Here is a 286-nt window from a genome sequence, read left to right as displayed (position 1 = left end):
AATGAATCCCAACGCAATGCGTCAATATTACGTAAGGAACTAGGAACATACAGATTAACATTAAATGTACACGCAGTGAACTATGGTGCCCTAGAAAATGTGATTCAGGAAGAGTTCACTAGATCGCTAAGATGCATGTTTAGAACAGTGAACAGTGGTTTCTTGCTTTTCTCACTACAAACACTCATCAAAAAAAATTTTTGGTTTATTAATTTAATCTGTCAGTTGTACTCTTTAAGAAAAATTGTAATTAAATGCGAATTTACATGTATGTTTGGATGGATGA

Source organism: Penaeus monodon, chromosome 33, assembly GCF_015228065.2.
Source record: "Penaeus monodon isolate SGIC_2016 chromosome 33, NSTDA_Pmon_1, whole genome shotgun sequence".
Taxonomy (NCBI): domain Eukaryota; kingdom Metazoa; phylum Arthropoda; class Malacostraca; order Decapoda; family Penaeidae; genus Penaeus; species Penaeus monodon.
Note: the sequence above shows the minus strand (reverse complement) of the source record.